The 25,779-nt window shown below is 41.2% G+C and overlaps 1 protein-coding gene across 1 annotated transcript in view; it reads right to left on the minus strand.

Annotated features, from left to right (window-relative positions):
* Positions 1–5,620, minus strand: part of tenm1 (teneurin transmembrane protein 1) — a 728,712-nt gene extending 723,092 nt beyond the window's left edge. The window contains 1 exon segment of the mRNA XM_034181415.1: positions 5,514–5,620. The gene's annotated coding sequence lies outside the window, so the exon portion shown is untranslated.
* Between the last annotated feature and the right edge of the window lie 20,159 nt (positions 5,621–25,779).

The following is a 25,779-nucleotide window of genomic DNA, read 5'->3' on the forward strand; positions in this document are numbered from 1 at the left end:
GACAGCTGGAACATGCGTAAGTAGTTAAAGTAGTTGATAAAACATTCTTGCCGCTATTGTTTAAACTGATGATTCTTTGTGCTATTTATTTGTTCCCCTGTTAACAGACAATAACGATTATTGCTCCCATCTGAAAGGAGGATTTAATAATTACAAAAGAGAATAGTTTATCTGACTTGATGGAAATCACACTGTCCAACTCACAAACACACATGTGTGTGTACTTTCATGATTATAATTACTATTACACAGTAAAATGAACAGTGTAAAACTAACACTGACAGTGTTAAATTAACACTGCCAATTTTAATGTGTATTATTATTATTCTATATTATAATAGCCAAGTGGCATCATGGTGGAACAGTGGTTAACACTGTTACCTCACAGCAAGAAGGTCATGGGTTCGATTCACACCTGTGGCCTTCCAAAGACATGCAGGTTAAGTGGAATGGAATCTTTATATTGTCCATAGATGTGCGTGTGAGTGTGACTGTGTTTGTTTGTCTGTATGTGGCCCTGTGACAGACTAGCATCCTGTCCAGGGTGTATCCCGCCTCACGCTCTATGACAGCTGGGTTAGGCTCCAGCCCCCTATGACCCTTAATTAGAGTAAGCGGTTGAAGATGAGTGAGTGATAACAGCCAAGTGGCCTCTATGTGTGTGCATGCATGCATTGGTATGTGTGTGTATATGGCTTCAATCATGGAGAAACTGGGGAGAGCTGACATTTGTGTTTGGTATGCTTATGTAGTTTGGGTCAAGGATGAATGCTGCAAAAGCGGAAAAGTTGATAGGACTAATTTTAGGAGAAATTGGCAATATTATCTAACAACCATGAACAATGGACATTTTGCTGCAATGCACCATGGGGGTTCAGGGTTTTGTAGGTTTAAATGTTATTGTGATTCATGTTAGTTTAACAGTGTTTTTAGTATTACTGATCTATTGTATTCTTGTAGCTCAAATGGTTTAGTCAGTTTAGTTAAGTGCCATGTTGCCATAACCATGAGTGAGAATTGTTGTGCATGTGATGTCTTCCACCACGGTCTCTGTTTATGGGTGTGTTAAAATAAAAGCACCTGCTTGCTGCAGAATGAGGAAAGACAAAAAGCTCTGGGTGCATGCATGTGTATGCCTAACTTCAATAACAGACAAATTATGAAGAGATCACATTTGCCACTTGGTATGCCCATGCATTTTGGGTCAAGGATGAATGCCCCCAAAACAGAATGTTGATAAGACTAATATTTTTGGAGAAACTATGGCTAATAGCTAACAACACTGAACAATGGACATTGACAATTACATTCTGGACTCAGAATGCATTCCAGCTGGGGGAGGTAAATCATCTATATATTAAAAGTGTGTTTGCATGTGTGCATGTGTGTGTCCATGCGTAACTTTATTTAGTAAGTTTGATGTCAGTTTATAATGTAATTGTAAATACATTAAAAATACATGGACAGCACAAGAAAGTGAAAACTTATTTCCACTGTGGTCTATTTAAAATCAAATAGAATTAATATAATAATAATAATAATAATAATAATAATAATAATAATGTGTATATGATAACAAGAATCTAAATAATTTATAACTACCTTAAGACAGTAAATTAACATTAAATTATGTAATTACCAGGGAATAATAAGGTTTCAGTTCTTCTCCTAAAAACTGTTGAGGTCTAAGGTTCTAAAAACATTCTGGACTCACACGCCATTCCAATTCATTATACAAACATTGCATAATTTATAACCACCCTTGAAAAATGGCAGCTACCTATTTTATGAACACTTCCCAGTCTAGAGCCCGTGGATCCCCACAGCCAACGCACTGGATTCCACCTAATAAATATATGTAGTCCCAACTAAATTAAATTACATTATCTTGCATGCATGTGTTTTATTTGAGTTGGAGCTACATATATTTATTAGTTGGAAATCCTGCACAGAAGTGAATTGAGTTCACCCAAAGAACCATTTTTTGGAGTGTAATAAATATATGTAGTCCCAACTAAATTAAAATAATTAAATTATCTTCCACAGATGTGCTTTTTTGAGTTGTGACTAAATATATTCATGGATGGAAAGTCTGCACAAAATTAAACTGAGTTCATCCAATGAGTCATTTTTTGAGTGTATATTATTATTCCATCCATCCATTTTCTTCCGCTTTATCCGGAGTCGGGTCGTGGGGGCAGCAGCTCAAGCAAAGCCGCCCAGACCTCCCGATCCACACACACCTCCCCAGCTGCTCCAGGGGAACCCCAAGGCGTTCCCAAGCCTTGGGGTATATAAATATAATATATTATTATAATTATCATTGCTATCATGCCTGTGAATCAGTTTCATTTTTATTTAGTTGCACTTTATACCCCCCCCCATCTCCCCCCAATGTCACCCTTGACCTCCCTGCATGGCACCTGTGCACCCTCAGAGGAGCGCATCCCACAGTTTGAGAACCGGGGTGAAACTTTTAAATGAGCTCTCTTGATTGCAGTCCAAAAGCACAAAGACATTCCTTTTCCATGAATAAAAAATTCAGAGAACACACTGTCACACTTGAGAAGACCAACTGAAATTTCACTTTTTTTCCCCCATTAATACTGGCTTAAAATAGTCAACCAATATTTTTCTTGTGACCAAATGATGGTTTGACTAATCACTCCAGCATTAAAGAATCATAGCAAAGCCGTCATTATCATGAGCCATCTCATAATCCCCAAATATACCTTTGGTATTAAATGTAAACACAAGCACTAACCTTACACTAGCAGTGAGATTTTACAGGCTCATTTGGCGAAATTATATTGCTGTTGTATTTCACCCCTTTTATTGCGTCGCTGGTAATTTTCTTGCTGCAGAGGCCGACCACGGCTGAAAGAACGGAGGAAAGGCTAATTAGCACTGCAGGATTTGTTAAACAATTCCTCTTGAGAATGGAGCAGCATTGCAACAAGAAGGTAAATATTTGAAGTTCCACAATGGAGGAATTTTCCTCATGTGTGTTTGTGTGCACAAATACAGTGGACCAGCAGAGTGATTACTGTTGAGACTTTTTTTTTGGTTTACCTTTTTAAAATAAGGTGACCAACTGCAGATTATGCCTTAGCACCTAAATTTAAGGCCATATGTTGGACACTTTAAGAGAGAATGAGAGACATGGAGACTAAGAGAGAGAGGGAGAGAGGTGGATTAAAAAAAACACTCTCACTGGGCCTCATACTGCCTGAGAGCGTAAACTCTGACTGCAGCATTAATCGTTCTACTCAATATTATAAACAACCTCCGATGCATTTGACATTGTCCCCCCACTAATTCACGACCCCAATTTTATTATGAAGGGAATTTAATTCCGTAGCAAACGTGTGGGTCACGGGCAAATGCGCGAGCCACTTGACAGGAGAAAGCAGCATTACACTGCCAGGGGCTACTGCATTCCTGGAATGAAAATTCATAAATAATGCAAGGCTGGATAACAAAAAGAACTCCCCCGCTGTCTCGCGCAGCACTGCGCTATCCAAAAGCCGTACAACATGGCTCAAAACTCAGAAAAACACCACTGATTAGACACAACTGAAGAGTTTGGTTAGTGGATTGGATGCACGGGACAAGGGGACATGCTGACAGCCACAGCAAAAAAAAAAAAAACACCAGTATCCTAACAATCGGCACTCCGGGCTGACATTGTGTCAGGAAGACTCGCTGGTGAAATAATGATAGGAATCTGAGCCAAGGAGTTTTTTAGAATTTTCCAAATTGCCATATGCGCCAGGCGCTTAACAAGTCTGAAAATTAAACAGTGAGTGTGCTGCAGCTGAAAAAAGATAATTACTGGAGCAGCAAAACAATGAGTTGCTGCCGATGGGTTAGGGTGAGCTGGGGAAAAGTTAAGCATCAAAAATTCAGAATATGTGGCTGATTGATTAGTCGTATGTGTTTCTGGTGGAACGGGGGAAAACTGCGAGTGACATGCGCTACATAATTGGTAGGGTGACATTTTAATGCAAGCAATTATGACAACATTGCCTTAATGCACCCTCCATTTAAAACACCCAAATGTTCATCACTGCTATTCATCACCTGTGCCTCTGGTGATCCCCCATCTCAACCCTCCCCCACGAGCAACCCCAGCTGTTGCAGTCTGCACATCTGCATGGCTGTAGAAGTTAATGCAAACCTATACAGTCACCACCTGTTAAGACATCCACATCTTTACGGCGCACATCTGAGCATGTGCAAGGACGTGCAAAGAGCGCAGTGCATGCAATGTAACCTGTGTGCACTATTAATCACAAAGAGGAAAAAAAAAACAGCCCATCACTTTTATTATCATTATCTATAACCTGGAAGCAGAGGATCAATTAAGGATGCTCCCATCATTCAGAGTGGTGGTACACAGAAGCAAGAGGAACTTCACAATTTGCAAATATTGGTATTATTTTTTTATTATTATTTTTTGTGTAGATTAAAATGTGGACAAATTGCAAGGATGTCTGACAAGGAAAAAAGATTATACAAAAATAGATGCATGGCTGGGAGTGGTGCTGTCTGACATATTGACAAATTGTGCCTTGTGATTGCAATGCATTTGCATTTTGCAAATAAAAAGTCCTTTTGCTCTCCAGTCACTGGAGCAGCAAAGCTCAAACCACTTTGAGAATTTCTTGTGAAATGAGCAATATAAGATTATTAATCAGAGTATTGGAAATATCCTTTCAGTCTGCCACCATAATTTATATTCTGCTGCAAAGTGAGAGGACTCCAATTTAAATCTATCTATCGGAGCATATCCATCTTAATGCCTCCAATAATTACGATTAATAATTACGATTTATATATATATATATATATATATATATATATATATATATATATATATATATATATATATATATATATATATATATAAATGCATTTTTATAGCCATTCACAACGCATACAAGAAATAAGCACCATCCAGTCACGCACTGAGTCACAGCTTTTGGAGCTGATGCGCCTGTTGGATGTGGATGTGGGATCCCGTTCGGGGCCCAGTGGGCTGCGTCCCTGCTGGTGGACAGACTGCACGCGTCACAGAGATCTATCTCCCTCCCGCTGGCTCCATTAGACTACCTGATTTCTGCTGGAACGAGTCAGGATTGAAGCACAAACATTAACAACTCCAGGCTGCTGCACAAGGGGAAAAAAAGCGCTGCACCTGCACGACCATCCGAACAGACGCTTTTATGCACAAAAGTCTGCGTGCGCTGATAACCGCACCGTGCACTCTCCTTCACCCCCCCCCCCCCCCCCACACACACACACATACACAGCCGCTTTCCCTCTATCCCGCGCTCACGCATCCACGCGCGTGCACGGGCCATTGCGCCGCACAACTGATAACAGCCGTTTCCACGCGAAACTCAGGGTTGTGTGTGCGCACAAACATGCAACATTAAAACCCCGCCATGCCGACGCAGCCCCGCTGGAAGAAGGCCCGCACAGCGCACAGCGCACAGCGCACAGCTCACCTTCCCGACGCAAAGCCATTCCTTCAGTGAGAATCCACGCTGGAAGAACGCCGGAGAGTATGCAGTTCCCCCTCTCCGACGCACGCACACTCTCTGTCTGTCTCTTTCTCGTGCGTTATGTGTGTGTGGAAGAAACCGGGACCCGAAAGCTCGTCGTTAAGCGCGCGGATGAGACTCCTCTGTGCCGCCGCGCTCCTGCCGCTCCTCCGGGAGGCGGTGGTGCTGATGTTGCTGATGCAAGACGAGACGGGGATCGAGGCTCGGTGCGGACGCGCGGGCTGACGGATCGTCCTTGCAGCGTGCGCGCTGACAGGGAGCCCCGGCGCCGTGCGTTTAGCCGCAGTTGAGCCCGAAGAGGCTGACGGGTGATGCTGTTGCTGGTTGAGGCTCGGTGCCGCTATAACAGCATCCCTGGATCATACCACCGCACCGATGGGGAGGGGGTGTGGCAGCCTCGCTGCCACGCACACGAGCGCGCACGAGCTCCGTGTCGTCAGGAGGTCGTCTGGATGGGTTTGGTGATGCCGTGTGGCCGCACTGTCGTCCCGGGCCGGAATGCTGCTGATTCAGTAACATCCGTGCGCTGAATGCTGACCGTTTTCTGTGGTCAGCTTTCAGGGCCATCACGCACGACCAAACAAGCTTCTGACACGCTGTCAAATATCAAATTTAACCAAATTCTCTCACTTCCAACCCTTGACAAGTATTCACTGTACATTTTTTTCAAGTGCACAACAGAGTCTTTAAGTGTCTCAAAAATAGATTTTAATCCTGGTTGCCAAAAATACACAAAAGAAAAATGTTCTCAATGTATTGCAGTCAAGTAAATAACCTTTTACACTGTGCACCAGATTTAGACTTTAGTCTTGTTTACATTACCACTCAAAAGCAGATTATCCAGAATGTAGCTTGTTTTTGTGTTTCTTTTTGTTTGTTTGTTTTTGGCAGTCCCTACACCGAAAAACCACAAGGGATCCGATTTTTTCAAAGCGGATTCAAACCACATACGGAGATGTTTTGAAATGCGATTAAAATCATTCACTCATCTTCAACTGCTTACTCCAGTTAAGGGTCACGGGGGGTTGGAGTCTATCCCAGCAGTGGACAGGGCCACATAGACAAACAAATACAATGACACCTGCATGCACACGTACGGACAATTTGAAGTATCCAGTCCACCTAACCTGTATGTCTTTGGATGTGGGAGGAAGCAGGAGCACCCAGAGAGAACCCACACAAACACGGGGAGAACACGCAAACTCCACACAGAAAGAAGACAGGAGAGAATCAGTGCTATCAACATGGTGCTCCACTCAGCCCTGACACACATAGAGAGGCCCAACAGTTATGAGCAGATGCTTTTTGTGGACTTCAGCTCCGCATTTAACGCGGTTATTCCCCAGAAACTGGTGGAAAAACTGGATATTCTGGGCCTGGGCTCCTCACTGTGCTCATGGATTTTGGACTTTCTCACTGATAGACCGCAACATGTGACAATAGGACACCACACCTCCTCCATCCTTACTTTGAACACAGGAACCCCACAAGGTTGCGTGTTCACTTGGGACTGCGCTCCCATCTACTCTTCTAATTCCATTATCACATTTGCAGATGATACTACAGTAGTGGGACGCATCTCGAATAATGATGAGACAGCATACATCTGGCTAAGTGGTGTGAAGGCAACAATCTGGTCTTCAACACCTCAAAGACGAAGGAGGTAATTAATGACTTTAGGAGATCAAAGGGAGGAATACATCTCCCCCTTTACATTCACAAGGAAGTTGTGGAACGTGTGGAGAAGGTGAAGTTCCTTGGCGTCAGTGTTTCTAACCGGCTGTCATGGACCACCAACACCTCAAACCTGATCAAAAAATCTCAAAAGAGACTCTTCTTCCTCATGAAGCTGAAGAAGGCCCATTTACCCCAGGGACTGATGCTCAACTTTTATCAGAGTACCATCAAGAGCATCCTCACGAACTGCATCACGGTGTGGTTCATGAGCTGTACAGCGCCCAGCATAGAGTGTGAAGGCAGCCCAGCACATTATTAGGATGGAGCTTCCTCACCTTGACTCTATGCTAGCAGACTGAGGAAGAAGGCTAGAGACATTGCAATGGACACAACACACCCTGGGAACTCCTTGTTCGAACCGCTACCCTCTGGGAAGCAGTTCAGAGCAATAAAGGCCAGCACAAATCGTCTGAGAGACAGCTTTTACCCCAGAGCCGTGGCCTCCATTACACCCCATCCCCCTGGTCGGACATGAAACACACACAGCTTACAAACTGTGGGTGGAACTATACGGACTAAGATTTAAGTTATACGCTATACTTACTGTCCTCACCTGGAATTCTGCACAGTGAACAGCTGCTTTAGATATTCACACCAAGCATTGTGCATACCTTTTTTTATCATATCTTGTATAATTTATATTTTAATATTTTAATATTTTTATAAGGATGAGTTAAGGGAAATTTCATTATACATTATATAATGACAATAAAGTGATTCTGATAACCTCATTGCTGTGAGGCAACAGTGCTAAGCCACCGTGCTGCCCGATTCAAATCACATTTTTTTCAAATTTGTTTCAATCTGAATGTCTCAGTCATTCAAACAAGATTTAAAAATGTCCTCTGTGTCACTCAGTGCGACATGAACAACAATGACGGAGTTCTGGAAGTTGATTTAAGGCACCTGTGGAGTTGGAATAAGTGGAAAAATAGAGCATAACTGCAGTCTCCTCTATACGCATCTGTCACTTCATTGCAATGTCAAGAAAGTTTGCACCGCGGCTACATATAACCATTTTGAACAGAAAAGCAGAGTTTGCTGTCGTCCTTGTATTTCCTGGGCACAACCCGTTACCATAGCAAAGACTATATCAATGTGGACACACAGATCAGACAGCCCAGTCTGACACTTTTTGTCGTGCTCCTGTCATTTTCTTTTTATGATTTACTATTTCCCCTTCTCCTAACCCACCCCCCACCTTGCATCACCGCACATTTCGTGCTCCATCACAAAAATGTGGAGCTTTTCGTGACCACATCACAAACCAATAGATTAATGTACTTTTCGTGATGTCATCACAAAATGCAGTGAGATATTGGATCACATGTGGTTACTTATGAGAACAATCGATCAGGGAGATCTGATTTGAATCAAATTTGCTAAAAGTCTGATTTGAACTGGCAGTGTACGCAAGGCCTTGTTGTCCTTCCTCCAGTAACTATCTATCTATCCTATCTAGTAATCAGCGACAAATGTGGTGACTTGTATTACACACAAACCAGTCCATTTATAAATAGCTACTTGAACATAATAAAATAAAATAACAACAAAAAATACATATTCATAAATAAGAACATTTCTGCTACATAGTCAAATCAAATCAAATCAATTTTATTTATATAGCGCCAAATCACAACAAACAGCTGCCCCAAGGCGCTTTATATTGTAAGGCAAGGCCATACAATAATTACGGAAAAACCCCAACGGTCAAAACGACCCCCTGTGAGCAAGCACTTGGCGACAGTGGGAAGGAAAAACTCCCTTTTAACAGGAAGAAACCTCCAGCAGAACCAGGCTCAGGGAGGGGCAGTCTTCTGCTGGGACTGGTTGGGGCTGAGGGAGAGAACCAGGAAAAAGACATGCTGTGGATGAGAGCAGAGATCAAATGCAGAGTGGTGCATACAGAGCAAAAAGAGAAAGAAACACTCAGTGCATCATGGGAACCCCCCAGCAGTCTAAGTCTATAGCAGCATAACTAAGGGATGGTTCAGGGTCACCTGATCCAGCCCTAACTATAAGCTTTACCAAAAAGGAAAGTTTTAAGCCTAATCTTAAAAGTAGAGAGGGTGTCTGTCTCCCTGATCCGAATTGGGAGCTGGTTCCACAGGAGAGGAGCCTGAAAGCTGAAGGCTCTGCCTCCCATTCTACTCTTACAAACCCTAGGAACTACAAGTAAGCATGTAGTCTGAGAGCGAAGCGCTCTATTGGGGTGATATGGTACTATGAGGTCCCTAAGATAAGATGGGACCTGATTATTCAAAACCTTATAAGTAAGAAGAACAATTTTAAATTCTATTCTAGAATTAGAGTTAACAGGAAGCCAATGAAGAGAGGCCAATATGGGTGAGATATGCTCTCTCCTTCTAGCTGCAGCATTTTGAATTAACTGAAGGCTTTTCAGGGAACTTTTAGGACAACCTGATAATAATGAATTACAATAGTCCAGCCTACAGGAAATAAATCAAGATTTCTGTGTAGGCTCTCAGTTGTCCAGGTGGTTTCCATAGTAGAGAAGCTTGAATCTTCGACTGGACTGGGTTGCTTGACGCGAGGACGTTTCGCTTCAAATCGCAGAAGCTTCCTCAGCTAAAATTCTTGCTCTGGTGGTCTGACTTCTGTCTTGACTCTTGTAGAGAAGAAGTTCTCTACTACCCTTTCAAGAATTTTTGAGAGAAAAGGAAGGTTGAAGATTGGCCTATAATTAGCTAAGATAGCTGGGTCAAGTGATGGCTTTTTAAGTAATGGTTTAATTACTGCCACCTTAAACGCGTGTGGTACATAGCCAACTAATAAAGATAGATTGATCATATTTAAGATTGAAGCATTAATTAATGGTAGGGCTTTCTTGAGTAGCCTGGTAGGAATGGGGTCTAATAGACATGTTGATGGTTTGGAGGAAGTAACTAATGAAAATAACTCAGACAGAACAATCGGAGAGAAAGCGTCTAACCAAATACCGGCATCACTGAAAGCAGCCAAAGATAATGATATGTCTTTGGGATGGTCCTCACCAGTCTTAAATAATCCAACCCTCAGGAAAGCAGGATGCCATTCAGCTGACTACCACATGCACATTAGACGACATTACATCATCAGGTAATCTAGCTACTTTTAGCGACATATCAGAGAGCCACTGGTGCCAACTTCTGGTGAGAATTTTTCAAAGTAACTATGTATGTAGCCATGATACAAAATTCTATTCAAATGTAGCATAGTTATGTGGGTGATTCTTTAAGTACGGGCACTATTGGCCTTGTAAATGTAATTTCCACCACACCATTGCCTTACAATATAAAGCGCCTTGGGGCAACTGTTTGTTGTGATTTGGCGCTATATAGATGTGCTCTGATGTCACTGTTTATCTCCATAGAAACTACCCAAACAATCTTTCATACAAACTGTTTAGGGACATTACAGTGTTGTGGTGGAAATCACGGCAATAGTGTGGGACAACTACATTTTGTTTAAAAAAAATCACAACAGTTGTATGACGTTGAATACCCCAATTATGTTTTGATTATTTGACTGATATTTTATCAGAGATATTTTAAAACATTAGAAAAAAAACGTTTCTTTACCATTCATTTTTATCATTGAAGATCAAAAGTCTGGGTGTGGGACAAGCACAAAACGGCAATATTTGCATATAATGATGCTGAAAAAAAGTGAAAAAGTCATCATAGACTACTAGAACAAATTTCTTAACACACTTTCATTGTAAAGATAACTATAAAAGTGTGAAATTTCCCCTTTTTTCTGTTTTTCATACAATATGATCAAAGGACATAATAAGTGCCCATAGTCTAAGAATCACCCATGTAAGGGGTTATGGTTTGAGTTGGATTATTATGAGTAAAGTTACAGGTTCAGTTTAGGGTTAAGATTAGGTTTTAGATTAAGTTTAGGGTTTCTCTGCCAACATGTTACTGATTTCACGCTATTTTAGCGGGATGAAGGTCCCGGGTCCTGATTGAAAAGACTTTCCTGCTAGCTTGGCTAGGGGGGAATTCCCCTTTGGCTGACCTGGTAGAGGAATGGTCTTTAGTGCGAACCGTCCAGGTTCGATCCCACCGCCGTCCCGGTCACGAAGGTCCTACGGTCACACTATGATGCACTGGATCATATGAGGTGGTGTAAGTGGAAGGGAGTCATCTTTCTAAATCAACCAGCCCTAGATTCTAATCCCAGTCACGCTAAAGACTATTTTGTTATCCTACTTCAAGTATTATGTGACTGCAGCAAAGTTCAAAACATAGGTAATTACAGATTTTTGGAGCCACAGAACATGTTGAAGATCATCACTTCATAAAGTAATTTAAGTCCTACATACAGGTAGAAAACAAGCAAAGGTGCATACCGTCAATCATGTGACCTAGACTGATCAATCAGATGGCCAACATATGAATAGAATTTTGTATTATTAATATAGCTACATATGGATACCCACTGCTGATTTTATTTATTTCTTTATTTATTTTTTGTAACACTGCAGCAGAGGTGTACTAAAGTTCAAAGCTGCTGAACTGTGTCCACATGGTATGCTGACCTTTGTACGTGCAGCCAGCGAGTGTGGAACAGGATGGTGACTGCTCACAATGGAGGAGAAGCTAACGCTCATAATATGTAATGACATTTACAGAATTATGCAACACAAAAGTACCTTAAAGTTGAAAAGAAGTGCAGCCAGTGCAGTCAACCTAGTGACATGGCTCATGCAAACAAGATTTTGCATTAGTTCCCATAAAAAGATAAACATTGCATAGCACTACAACAGTTTCAGGTTGGTGTGGAGATGTGCAGAGCAACGCGGTGCACATTGTCCTGCACTGCAGCAATCTGAAGACACATGCATGTACTCCCAAAAAACAAATAAGATATTGAGACCTCGAAGAAACAACCTGGTTATGTGCTTTTTGCTTTAAATGGAAAGAACTTTGTTCACCTTCTATGTCCCTCCAACAGACTGAGAGGGCTTGTTGCACAGAGTGACTGAGTGGGCGTGTCTTACAGAGTCAACAGGACAGGTTGGACTGTATGGATACAAAAATGGCGCATTCGGAAAGTATTCACAGCGCTTCACTTTTTCCACATTTTGTTATGTTACCGCCTTATTCCAAAATGGAGTACATTCATTTTTCCCCTAAAAAAAACCAAAACAAAAACGCTCCGTTGGATGGGGAGCGTTGGTGCACAGCCATTTTCAGATCTCTCCAGAGATGTTCAATCAGATTCACGTCTGAGCTCTGGCTGGGCCACTCAAGGACATTCACAGAGTTGTCCTGAAGCCACTCCTTTGATATCTTGGCTGTGTGTTTAGGGTCATTGTCCTGCTAAAAGATGAGCCATCTCCCCAGGCTGAGGTCAAGAGAGCTCTGGAGCAGGTTTTCATCCAGGATGTTGCTGTACATTGCTGCATTTATCTTTCTCCCAGTTCCCGCTGCAGAAAAAAACATCCCCACAGCATGAATCTGCCACTACCATAATTCACTGTAGGGATGGTGCCTGGTTTCCTCCAAACATGATGCCTGACATTCACACCAATGAGTTCAATGTTTGTCTCATCAGATCAGAGAATTTTGCTTCTCATGGTCTTCAAGTGACTTTTGGCAAACTCCAGGCAGGCTGCCATGTGCCTTTTACTAAGGAATTGGGCAGCACAGTCTCGTTTGAGGGTGGGTGCTAAAGGGTTAAAATATAACGCATTGCAATAATCCTACAACCGGGGACAGCAAGACGGCATTTTCTCTGAGTTTTTGGGCAAATTACATGGCAAACAAAGTAAAATGCAAAGTGACAATGTGGTGGAAAGTGGACATGTGTTGCGCTTTGTTTATGACCCGGTGCTCAAATGTGTTGAGGTGGTTGTGCAGGTGAGAGAATGTAGCTACTCTGGTTACCTGTGTAGGCTAACACCTACTGACAAGAATTCTCCCACTGGCCTCGTCTTCAATTTTCCACTGGGAAATGAAAATACTGTCATTTTTGTGACTGCTTCAGTGACTGCAGCCAAAAACAAAAGAGTACACCATTTTTCCGTTGTGTTTGTAATGGGCAACAGAAGGCTGTCCACAGAAGTGGTCAAATCTCTCAATATCACACATGGGTTCAAATGAGACTGTACTGCACGATGGTTTCTGATTGGTCACTCTACCACACAGGCCTGATTGGTGGATTGCTGCAGAGATTGTTGTCCTCCTGGAAAGTTCTCCTCTCTCCACAGAGAAATGCTAAAACTCTGACAGAGTGACCATCGGGTTCTTGGTCACCTCCCTGGCTGAGGCCCTTCTCCCACGATCACTCATTTTTGACAGGAGGAAGAGTTCTAGGAAGAGTCCTCGTGGATCCAAACCTCTTCCATTTACAGATGATGGAGGCCACTGTGCTCATTGGGACCTTCAAAACAGCAGAAATGTTTACGTACCCTTCCCCAGATTTGCCTTGAGACAATCCTGTCTCTGAGGTCTACCTACAATTCCTTTGATTTCATGCTTAGGTTTGTGCTCTGACATTCACTGTCAACTGTGGGACCTTATATGTAGACAGGTGTGTGTCTTTCCAAATCATGTCAATCAACTGAATTTACCCCAGGTGGACTCCAGTTAAGCTGTAGAAACATCTCAAGGATGACCAGTGGAAATAGGATGCAGCTGAGCTCAATTTTTGAGCTTCATGGCAAAGACTGTGAAATCTTATGTACATGTTATTTCTTAGTTTTTTTTATTATTATTATTATTATTAATTTGCAAAAAAAAATCCTTTTTCACATTGTCATTATGGGGGATTGTGGGTAGAATTTTGAGGAAGAAATGAATGCCATCCATTTTGGAATAAGGCTGTAATATAAAATGTGGAAAACGTGAAGTGTTGTGAATACTTTACATATACATTCTGACCAAATTAATTTTGAACAAACACCTAAACCTACGAGGTTGGACACGTAAGAAATTATTATTAGTGACTCTGTTGTGTGGGCCGCTGAAGAGGAGGTACCGCTGGCCCACCACCACCAGATGGCGCCCTGCTTGGAGTGCGGGCTTCAAGCACGAGAGGGCGCCGGAGCCACTGGGAGTGACAGCTGTCACTCTTCATCAGCACCAGCAGTCATTCAGCCAACTCATCACCATCTCCATAAAGGCCGGACTGCGACTCCACCTCCTCGCCGAGAAATCAGCTACCATCCAGGTAATTTTCTCTGCTGACTCAAAACATTGAGTAATAATCTGAACTTCTTTGCAGCCGTTTTCCTGTGGTGTGTCCTTATCTGTGGGATTGGCGTTTGGTGTGATCAGCGACGGCTTCGCTTCACACCCCAACCAGATAAGTGGTTAGACAGGAGCTGCACGAGTGTGTGATTGGAGGTGGAGGTTCTCCCTCCTAATTGTGTACAGACTGTGGGATTACTGAGTGTGCGACCTCACACTCATCAGGACTGTCTCTGTTCTCTGCCAGCAGTACCGGGTCTGACTGCTGAAGACAGTGGCCACCTGGGGCGCAGGGCTTGGCGGCTCCGGTGTTCTTCAGCTCCGTTGGCAGTGGAAGCTGTGTGGGATCCGGCTCTTCTCATGCCAGGCGTCTTCTATCGTCGAGCCTGCCCACACGTCACCTGGTGTATGATTGACAGTCACCATATTGTTACTGTCTGTACGTCGTTGTACAATTCACAACATTAAATTGTTACTTTTGGCTTATCCATTGTCTGTTCATTAACGCCCCCTGTTGTGGGTCCGTGTCACGACACTTTCACAACAGACTCACCAGTATTTCACAGTTCCTCTGACTGCGCCTCTTCGTCGTGGTGCCGCTCCGCTGTCCGGATTGGCTGATTACTCGGGTGGTATGAAAATTATTACCCGTCTGCAAAAAGGGTGTATTGCTATTTATTCTTTAGTGTTTTATCCAATCATATTGGCATATCATTTATAGGTATATGATAATGTGTACTATGGATTTCTTGCTCTACTTACTATTGTATAGTGATTATATGGTGATTTATACAGATATGCAATAAATCCTTCACAATCACAGACACCCTGTATGTTCTGCACACCATAGGCGTAGGAGGTGGGGTCTATTTGGGGGGGGCACCAAATTTGCCCAAATTTCAGAAAACCCCATGACTCTTTAAATTACCATATATTTCTATACCCATATTTATATTTATATTGGTGACCAAGTAGCGGGTTGATTGCTTACATTTATTGCAAAAATAAGTCTGACAACATTTTAGATCATTCTATTCTGTATTCAGAGTCTACATGCATACACATAAATTGCCATGAGTGTGTCTAAAACAGACCTCCTTCAAGACCAACACATGAAAGTACTTGTTACAAAATTGTTCACAACTTAGTATCAACACTTGTCAAGAGATGTATAATGGGAATAACATATCCAGAAAGGCAAACCTAATCAAGTACAATATTAAATGAAAACATGCCTGACAGTTATCATATACAGCTGTATAAGAGAACACTCAAAAGCTACCTCAGGTGACTACTTCTGCAAAGGGTATCAAAATAGTGTAAGACAACGTTAAATTGTAATCAGTCAGAAAAACAACTTGTTCCTCCTTCCCCTCTCTCTACCAAACACATCAACAATACTGTTGATGTCCACTTTGTTGGTGTGGCTTCTTTCAATAGACAGAAGTCTATATAAAAAAAAAATTGATTGATTGATTGAAGTCCTAATGATGAGAGACGATCCTGACCCATAGTAGACCCAAGGTAGCTTTTCAGTCTTCTTAAACATGAAAATGACCTCTCTGCTGAGCACAATGTACAGTGGGGAAAATAAGTATTTGACCCCCTGTAAGTTTTGCAGGTTTTCCCAACTACAAAGAATGGAGAGGTCTGTAATTTTTATCGTAGGTACACTTCAACTGTGAGAGACAGAATCTAAAAAAAAATCCAGTAAATCACATTGTACGATTTTTAAATAATTAATTTGCATTTTGTTGCATCAAATCAATTTCAAATCAATTTTATTTATATAGCGCCAAATCACAGCAAACAGTTGCCCCAAGGCGCTTTATATTGTAAGGCAAGGCCATACAATAATTACAGAAAAACCCCAACGGTTAAAACAACCCCTATGAGCAAGCACTTGGCGACAGTGGGAAGGAAAAACTCCCTTTTAACAGGAAGAAACCTCCAGCAGAACCAGGCTCAAGGAGGGGCAGTCTTCTGCTGGGACTGGTTGGGGCTGAGGGGAGAGAATCAGGAAAAAGACATGTTGTGGAAGAGAGCAGAGATCAATCACCAATGATTAAAAGCAGAGTGGTGCATACAGAGCAAAAATAGGTGAATAAAAAGAAACACTGGGTGCATCATGGGAAACCCCCCAGCAGTCTAAGTCTATAGCAGCATAACTAAGGGATGGTTCAGGGTCACCTGATCCAGTCCTAACTATAAGCTTTTTCAAAAAGGAAAGTTTTAAGCTTAATCTTAAAAGTAGAGAGGGTGTCTGTGTCCCTAATCCGAATTGGGAGCTGGTTCCACAGGAGAGGAGCCTGAAAGCTGAACGCTCTGCCTCCCATTCTACTCTTACAAACCCTGGGAACTACAAGTAAGCCTGCAGTCTGAGAGAGAAGCGCTCTATTGGGGTGATATGGTACTATGAGGTCCCTAAGATAAGATGGGACCTGATTATTCAAAACCTTTTAAGTAAGAAGAAGAATTTTAAATTCTATTCTGGAATTAACAGGGAGCCAATGAAGAGAGGCCAATATGGGTGAAATATGCTCTCTCCTTCTAGTCCCTGTCAGCACTCTAGCTGCAGCATTTTGAATTAACTGAAGGCTTTTCACAGACATTTTAGGACAACCTGATAATAATGAATTACAGTAGTCCAGCCTAGAAGAAATAAATGCATGAATTAGCTTTTCAGCATCACTCTGAGACAAGACCTTTCTAATTTTAGAGATATTGCGCAAATGCAAAAAAGCAGTCCTACATATTTGCTTAATATGCGCATTGAAGGACATATCCTGATCAAAAATGACTCCAAGATTTCTCACAGTATTACTGGAGGTCAGGGTAATGCCATCCAGAGTAAGGATCTGGTTAGACACCATGTTTCTAAGATTTGTGGGGCCAAGTACAATAACTTCAGTTTTACCTGAATTTAAAAGCAGGAAATTAGAGGTCATCCATGTCTTTATGTCTGAAAGATATTCCTGCAGTTTAACTAATTGGTGTGTATCCTCTGGCTTCATGGATAGATAAAGCTGGGTATCATCTGCGTAACAATGAAAATTTAAGCAATGCTTTCTAATAATACTGCCTAAGGGAAGCATGTATAAAGTGAATAAAATTGGTCCTAGCACAGAACCTTGTGGAACTCCATAATTAACCTTAGTCTGTGAAGAAGACTCCCCATTTACATGAACAAATTGTAATCTATTAGATAAATATGTTTCAAACCATCGTAGCGCAGTGCCTTTAATACCTATGGCATGCTCTAATCTCTGTAATAAAATTTTATGGTCAACAGTATCAAAAGCTGCACTGAGGTCTAACAGGACAAGCACAGAGATGAGTCCACTGTCTGAGGCCAAAAGAAGATCATTTGTAACCTTCAGTAATGCTGTTTCTGTACTATGATGAATTCTGAAACCTGACTGAAACTCTTCAAATAGACCATTCCTCTGCAGATGATCAGTTAGCTGTTTTACAACTACCCTTTCAAGATTTTTTGAGAGAAAAGGAAGGTTGGAGATTGGCCTATAATTAGTTAAGATAGCTGGGTCAAGTGATGGCTTTTTAAGTAATGGTTTAATTACTGCCACCTTAAAAGCCTGTGGTACATAGCCAACTAATAAAGATAGATTGATCATATTTAAGATCAAAGCATTAACTAATGGTAGGGCTTCCTTCAGCAGCCTGGTAGGAATGGGGTCTAATAAACATGTTGATGGTTTGGATGAAGTAACTAATGAAAATAACTCAGACAGAACAATCGGAGAGAAAGAGTCTAGCCAAATACCAGCATTACTGAAGGCAGCCGAACATAAAGATATGTCTTTGGGATGGTTATGAATAATTTTTTCTCTAATAGTTAAAATTTTATTTGCAAAGAAAGTCATGAAGTCATTACTAGTTAAAGTTAAAGGAATACTCGGCTCAATAGAGCTCTGACTCTTTGTCAGACTGGCTACAGTGCTGAAAAGAAACCTGGGGTTGTTCTTATTTTCTTCAATTAGTGATGAATAGTAAGATGTCCTAGCTTTACGGAGGGCTTTTTTTTATAGAGCAACAGACTCTTTTTCCAGGCTAAATGAAGATCTTCTAAATTAGTGAGACGCCATTTCCTCTCCAGCTTACGGGTTATCTGCTTTAAGCTGCGAGTTTGTGGGTTATACCACGGAGTCAAGCATTTCTGATGTAAGGCTCTCTTTTTCAGAAGAGCTACAGCATCCAAAGTTGTGCTCAATGAGGATCTAAAGCTATTGACGAGATAATCTATCTCGCTCGCAGAGTTTAGGTAGCTACTCTGCACTGTGTTGGTATATGGCATTGGAGAATATAACAAAGAAGGAATCATATCCTTAAACCTATTTACAGCGCTTTCAGAAATACTTCTATTGTAATGAAACTTATTCCCCACTGCTGGGTAGTCCATTAAAGTAAATGTAAATGTTATTAAGAAATGATCAGACAACAGGGGGTTTTCAGGGAATACTGTTAAGTCTTCAATTTCTATGCCATATGTCAAAACAAGATCTAAAGTGCAGTTAAAATGGTGGGTGGGCTCATTTACATTTTGAGCGAAGTGAACTGAATCTAATAATAGATTAAATGCAGTGTTGAGGCTGTCATTCTCAGCATCTATGTGGATGTTAAAATCACCCACTATAATTATCTTATCTGAGCTAAGCACTAAGTCAGACAAATGGTCTGAAAATTCACAGAGAAAGTCACAGTAACGACCAGGTGGATGATAGATAATAACAAATAAAACTGGTTTTTGAGACTTCCAATTTGGATGGACAAGACTAAGAGTCCAGCTTTCAAATGAATTAAAGCTCTGTCTGGGTCTTTGATTAATTAATAAGCTGGAGTGGAAGATTGCTGCTAATCCTCCTCCTCGACCTGTGCTTCGAGCATTCTGACAGTTAGTGTGACTCGGGGGTGTTGACTCATTTAAAGTAACATATTCATCCTGCTGTAACCAGGTCTCTGTCAGGCAGAATAAATCAATATGTTGATCAATTATTATATCATTTACTAACAGGGACTTAGAGAGACCTAATGTTTAATAAACCACATTTAACTGTTTTAGTCTGTGGTGCAGTTGAAGGTGCTATATTATTTTTTTCTTTTTGAATTTTTATGCTTAAATAGATTTTTACTGGTTATTGGTGGTCTAGGAGCAGGCACCGTCTCTACAGGGATGGGGTATTGGGGGATGGCAGGGGGGGAGAAGCTGCAGAGAGGTGTGTAAGACTAATGCATAAAATAAGTATGTGATCCCCTAGAAAAACAGAGCTTAACAATTGGTACAGAAACATTTGTCTGCCATTACAGAGGTCAGATGTTTCCTGTAGTTCTTGACCAAGTTTTCACACACTGCAACAGGGATTTTGGTCCACTCTCCATACAGATCTTCTCCAAATCTTTCAGGTTTGGAGTTTCATCTCCCTCCAAAGATTTTCTATTGAGTTCACGTCTGGAGACTGGCCAGGCCACTCCAGGACCTTGAAATGCTTCTTACGGAGCCCCGCCTTAGTTGGCCTGGCTGTGTGTTTGGAGTCATTGTCAATGCTCTTACTGAGGGAAGGAGGTTGTTTGCCAAAATCTTGCAATACATGACCCCATCCATCCTCCATTCAATACGATGCAGTCGTCCTGTCCCCTTTGCAGAAGAGCACCCACAGAGTATGATGTTTCCACCCCCCAAGCTTCATGGTTCAGATGGTTTTCTTGGGGTTCTCATCCTCTAAACATGGTAAGTGGAGCTGACTCCAAAACGCTCTATTCTGGTGTCATCTGACCAGCAAGGTCTCCCTGCTCAAGCCAGCACATGTCCAGGGCCGTTTGAAGTTCACCAGTGACCATCTGGATGATCCAAAGGAGGCATGGGAGAAGGTCATGTGGTCAGATGAGACCAGAATTGAGCTTTTTGTAATCAGCTCCACTTACCATGTTTAGAGGATGAGAACAACCCCAAGAAAACCATCCCAACCGTGAAGCATGGGGGTGGCAACATCATACTCTGGGGTGGGAGGAAGCTGAAACTACAAACCTGAAAGATTTGGCGAAGATCTGTATGGAGGATTGGACCAAAATCCCTGCTGCAGTGTGTGCAATCCTGGTGAAAAACTACAGGAAATGTTTTACCTCTGTAATTGCAAACAAAGGCTACTGTACCAAATATTAACATTGATTTTCACAGGTGTTGAAATACTTATTTGCAGCAGTAACATACAAATAAATTATTAAAAAAATCATACATTGTAATTTTCAGATTTTTTTTTTTTACATTATGTCTCTCACAGTGGACATGCACCTAAGATGCGAATTTCAGAGCCCTCCATGATTTCTAAGTGGGAGAACTTGCAAAATCGCAGGACGTTCAAATACTTATTTTCCTCACTGTATAACCTCTTTGGTTGGTCCACAGGTGGCCTTTAGTTCTCTTACTGTCCACCAGAAGGCAGCACTGCTTGGGCTTTGGAGTGGAAGGAGTGGGCTTTATGCTGGTATTTACAACCCTAGACCCTGGCACTAGACCCTATAGAGTTGAAGACATCTGTTCTACTTCTACACTGATGATGGTCATCACACTTTTGAGTAAAATTTCATCATCAGTTTTTTTTTTTCTTGGGTTTTGGAATATTTTTTAGACATAAACATATTTTCCTTAACATGGCCCATGCCCAAATTTCCCAGACCATTTGCCCGAATTTGAGCATTTTGCCCCGAGTCTGGGGGGTGGGGGGTGGGGGGGGATGCCTATGCTGCACACTGAGATATAAGGTAATTGAATGATTTTCCATAGTTAACTCATGATTAATTAATTTAATCCTGATTAATTGTGCATATTTCATCTGCTCTAAAAGTACCTTAAAGGGACATTTTTCAAGTTATTTATACTCTTATCAACATGGGAATGGAAAAATAGGTTACATGTTATGATTTTAATTATTTCAAGCAGACCATCTTCCACAATGTTATTTGTCGTGCAAGCTGTGGCCACCTATTCAGCAATCAGTTCTGAAAGTCTGTTGTTTGCAGAGTTGCCTAAGCATCTCCATTGCTAACTAGCCAGTGTGGTCTCCCTTTGACGACAGGGATGAGGGCTCTCTGCAGCAACTGTGTACTTGGCCAGCAAGTGGTATTTGAGAGTTGACATACGCCAGGAGGCAACTTGATTCACATGAACACTGAATGCAAAAAAACTTTGATGTTATTGAGAGAACCACCTGGGAGGGCTTTGAAGACGAACTTGCTATTCAAAAAACCCTTTTCCTTGTTTATTTGTAGAGATGTCCAGATCAGGGTTTGTAATGTAATGTTGAAGATATGTCTCATCCAAGACAGTCCCTCCACACCCAGTTGCAAACAGATATTTCTATTTTCTTTGATATTACACTTGCACACAGCAGGATGCAAGCACATTAAAGCCAATCTGCTATATGTGTATATTGTGTGCAGGTAACTTTAACAGCTCTGTCATACATATAAAAAACACTTCCAATCCAAGCTTCTTCTTAAGGTTTGTATTCATTATTGTATTATTTTGTAATTCAGTGAACCCAGTAAAATCAAACATGCCCAAAATCACTCTCATATTTGAAAGTGAGGTGCAGACTGACACTCACTATCGCCTGACAAAGTTTGATCCTGATCGGATCTGGATTGTGGATTTTGTGGACATTTGAATATAACATTGAAAAGCCCATTTGGTGCACATTTTGCATTATATCGCAATCAAAAGTGCCTCAAACACTCTCCTTTTCCTGTTATGGATTTACCTACACCACCAAAATTGGATGGAGGTTCCAATTTTATGTCTGTTTGTCTGTCTTCCGGTTCTCAGTCGGAAACCAAGTGCCAAAAACCAATGACAAATTGTGCATAGCAGAGATAACAAATGTTCTGTGAAAATTATCTGAAAAAGAATTCAGAAAATGAAAAAGCTGAAAAAACCCCGACAACATCACAAAATAACTCTGATTCAAGTCTGTAAACTAAATACACACGTACTCCTGACATTTGATCACATGTAATTTAGCTTATGAAAAGTGACTTTAAACAGGAATTTGATCTTGAAAATGTTTTCCAAGGTAAAATTTTGTGGAATTAGAAAATAGTGTTGGCGGAGGTTTGGCTCTTTGAGCGCGGTTCTCTTGTTTTCTTTTGTGGAAATCATCGGTCATATCACACTTGCTGTTCATCAGAAACAGACATGGTGTGTATTTGAAGTGATGTGTGGTTTTCAACTTTCACTGTGGCAGGTCTGAGTCTGTGACTACTTCATGCTTATGAAACAGAGTGAGACTGCTGGGCACTGTTGAAAGTGCTGACAGCAGGCTGATCGCAAAGCAGACACAAGGCACACTCATTCATTTGGTGACTCGGATTTAATGAATCCAAATTTGATGAATCAAAAAATGCTTTGATCAGGCAGTTCTGCTCAAAGAGGTTTGTTTTTGGTTGTCATCCACATCATTACTGCTTCTGCATGGCTTCCCAATGTCCCAAACTATAGTACAAAACACAAAACATGTACACATTAATTGTCTGTCCAAAAAAACAAAACTTGTAGCATTAAAAGAAATTTGCGTTAACACGTTGTCATCATGGTAAATGGACTGCATTTATATAGCGCTTTTCCATCTGCATCAGACGCTCAAAGTGCTTTACAATAATGCCTCACATTCACCCCGATGTCAGCGTGAGGCCACACAAGGCGCTCACTACACACTGGGAGCAACTAGGGGATTAAGGACCGTGCCCAAGTTCCCTTAGTGATTTTCTGGTCAGGCTGGGATTTGAACCAAGAATCCTCTGGTCTCAAGCCCAACAGCTTAACCACAAGACCATCACCTCCCCCATCATGTTGACTTTGGCAGATATCACATTATAATATGAATTACTTATGCTTATTGTTAGCAATCCATGCAGTGACCTTGGAAGGACCTCGAGTAAAGCATTTTATTATTACGTATTTATTAAACATAGCAATGACTTGATTAATGTGACTTCATCATGAAACCACTTGTACCAATCAATCACAAATATTTTCTATATCTTCTATAAGTTCCTTGGCTCATACATCACCTTTCCACCAGGTTTCTATAAAACCAGACTGGTAGGTTTAATGTCTTCATGCAGACTGACAGAGATACAAGAAAAATAGTCAATACATTGAAAACATAATATCCTTGGTAGAGATAATGCATCTTGGAAAGTTTTGGGTCACGGCATCACATTCAAAAAATGTTAATATACAGAAGGCATGCTTTAATTTCACCTCCATTTAGTTGTTTTGTACCACGCTTGTTCAAATTCCATTGTGTTGTAACTGTTCTCTGAAGCAAGTGCAACACAATCCATAAGTGACAATTGTAGATGAAATGATGGCCCTGAATGTATGGAACCGACATGTACAGGCGACACCATACATATAAATAGGATATATCCTATTCATATGAATAGGATACATATGAAATTTGACACAAATTTATTGCTGCACTGCAAGTGTTTGAAAGCACCTGCAGATCATTTAAGATTTGCTTTTTCTTTGCTAAATGAGTCTCCTAATGACTGTGACCTATATATGTGATGCATTGGTGAGGGTATATGCAGTGAGTCAGTCACTGCTACAAACAACTTGTGAATGACAGAGGTTCTAATGATGCAGTTTATTATTTCCCAAAAGCACAGCACGCATGGGGCTACAAACAACCATTTTGACAGCTGCCTCCATCTATCTGCCTTTCAGCCTGTCGCTCTACATCCCCAACACAACACAGCAGTATACATCTTTTATTTCTCTTTCCTTCAGTCTCATCACTCGTTCTCTCTAAATGGAAGCTGCAGTCCAGCAGTTTTGGGCAGACAATGAAATGATCAAAGGGAGCAAACTGAGAAAAAAGGTACTTCATTTTCAGTCTGATTTAATTGAGTCTGACTTTGAGATTACGGTACCTACAGAAAGTTTTCACACACTTGGAAGTTGTAAATCACAATCAAAGTTCACAATCTAATTTTATTTTTGGTCAAACACAAAGCCAGAATATATTTAAAACTTGTTGTAGTTTTTGCTGTACGAGATTTCTTATTTTTTATGTTACATGATGTCAGTTGTTTGATGTTCACATATGGCCTATTTCTGCGTATTTGATTTTGCTGTGATTTCCTTCAGCTTCTCTCTTTTTACTCAGGTTTACCACAGCAGATCTGCATGTTGATTTGCCACAGGTTCTGTGACCAATGCCCTTCCTGAGACAACAACACATTACTTGGAGAATGAACACAGGTGAACCAAGAGCCTTCACTTTTGGAAGTGAATGCATTAACTGCTTGTTCACTGTGCACCACTTGATTTGGCATTACTACAAGTACTGTATATTATCCAAATAATGAATGTTTATGAGTTCAATGGTACAAATACTTCATGAGGTTCCATCTTTCACCTCATGAAATATTTGTTCCATTGAAAGAAGGAAAAAAAAAAACATTCATTATGATTGAATGATTTTCAATCAATGATTTTCTGTGTGCAATGGATTCGGACACCACAATGGTTTTAGTGCTCTTGGATCTTAGTGCTGCATTTGATACTGTGGATCATCGTGTTTTACTTGATAGGCTAGAAAATTACTTTGGGATTACTGGGAGCATTCTTGCTTGACTGACGTCATACTTGTCCAGTCATTCTTATTGTTTTGTGTATAATAACACTACATCTGGTCTTGGTAAAATGAAATTTGGGGTTCCACAGGGGTCTGTGTTAGGCCCCTTGCTTTTCTCACTTTATATCGCGCCAATTGGGCATATTCTGCGGCATTACAGGATTGCCTTTCAGTGTTATGCTGATGATACTCAGTTGTACATGCTGATAACTGCTGGTAATCTTGCCCATATAAAAGCCTTGGGAGACTGCCTTATATCTGTGAGAAGTTGGTTGTCTAGTAATTTCCTACTCTTGAATTCTGATAAGACTGAAATAATGGTTCTTGGTCCAGCCAGACATCGGCATCATTTTGACCAGTTGGCGCTTAATTTTGGTTCGTGTGTTGTGCATCATACGGACAAAGTGAGGAATCTTGGAGTACTTTTTGATCCTACATTGTCTTTTGGTCCCCACATTACAGACATTACAAGGACTGCCTTCTTTCATCTGTGAAATGTGGCAAGGATTCGTCCCATCCTGTCTATGGCTGATGCTGAGACTTTGATACATGCGTTTATTTCTTCCAGATTGGATTATTGTAATGTTTAATTTTCTGGCCTGCTGC

Source organism: Thalassophryne amazonica, chromosome 11 (genome assembly GCF_902500255.1).
Source record: "Thalassophryne amazonica chromosome 11, fThaAma1.1, whole genome shotgun sequence".
Classification (NCBI taxonomy): domain Eukaryota; kingdom Metazoa; phylum Chordata; class Actinopteri; order Batrachoidiformes; family Batrachoididae; genus Thalassophryne; species Thalassophryne amazonica.